This window comes from Sphaeroforma arctica (genome assembly GCF_001186125.1).
Source record: "Sphaeroforma arctica JP610 unplaced genomic scaffold supercont1.504, whole genome shotgun sequence".
Lineage (NCBI taxonomy): Eukaryota > Ichthyosporea > Ichthyophonida > Sphaeroforma > Sphaeroforma arctica.
Window position 1 is genome coordinate 49300 of NW_014040054.1, and position 1510 is coordinate 50809.

Sequence of the window (1510 nt, forward strand, 5' to 3'; positions counted from 1 at the left end):
CACACATATATATATATTTTATATAGATTTACATATTTTCATCGTTTTGAACACCATATACCCCCGCTCATATATCACCTCTCCCTGCCGGTCCATCCCCGCAGAACTTCACGTCCGTGTGCACTGTGAGCCACTATATGAAACCGCGACATTCTCAACTCTTTCGTCGATATATACTTGCATATCTTCAGTGTTTGTAAACCATCTATTACTCACTTGTCTCCTTTTCCGCTCGATATGCACGCAAAACCTCACATCTATAGTAGTGCGTGAGTGCCAACAAGGATTGCCTGACATTCTCAACTCTTTCGTCTATATATACGTAAATATCTTCAGTGTTTGTAAACCATCTATTACTCACTTGTCTCCTTCTCCGCTCGATATGCACGCAAAACCTCATATCTATAGTAGTGCGTGCGTGCCAACAAGGATAGCCCGACATCCTCAACGCCCTAGCCTCTCTGCATAACTCAAGTTTAATTGTATCCGCACGCTATCTCATGGACTCTCCCCATCACTCACACATCCCCTACCCCTTTAAATATCCCGGCAGAACTTCACATCCAGCGTGGAGCGGGAGTGGCAACAGGAGAAGCGCGACATCCTCAATTCCCTTGCTACACTTCCAGGGTCACGCATGAAGCGACCGGTGGCCGCAAGTGATCCCGCCACGCAGCCAGCACAGGTACGTTGGGGCTTTGGGAGGATGGGATGGGATATGTATTGAGTGTGTGCTTATTACAGGTTAATTGATTGACGTATGCCACTGTCTACTACTACGCATTGTCTGCTTGTCACTGTTTAATTAACTGGCGTATGTGGGTGAGTTCCTTCAGGGGCATCAATTAGCTCAGCAGTAGAGGTCATGCTACTTGATGTTCTGTAGACAAGTGTACTGGGGTTGAGGTGTTCGTTGAGTCAGTTGTCTCTGTATCAGTTTGTGCTGCATCACTTTAGTCTGCATTGGACTGGCCGGGCTCTAAGGGCGTAGTCCTCAATACAGGGCCTATCTGTATTTGCTTGTATATATACCTACTGTCATCGCACAATCGAGATGTACTTATCCTGGATACTATCTCAGGTGCATACAGGGTCTATCCGTAATTACTTGTATATATACCTACAGTCATCGCAGAATCGAGATGTACTTATCCTGAATACTATCTCAGGTGCTCGGGGGCAAGTGGGGACGATACGCCGAGGTGGTGCAGCGTATCAATGTGGAGCGGCTGCCGCAGCCAGTAAAGGCCTTCTACGCAATGTTCGAACAACAAGGTACGGCCTGGTGATGGTACTTGTCGTGCTAAGGGTTCGTGGTTAAACTTGGTTCAACTTGTAAAACTTGGTTCAACTTGTACAAAACAATGTTTGAACAACGAGGTACAGCCTGGTGATAGTACTTGTCGTGCTAAGGGTCCGTGGTTAAACTTGGTTCAATTTGTACAAAACAATGTTTGAACAACGATGTACGACCTGGTGATGGTACTTGTCGTGTTAAGGCTTTGTGGTC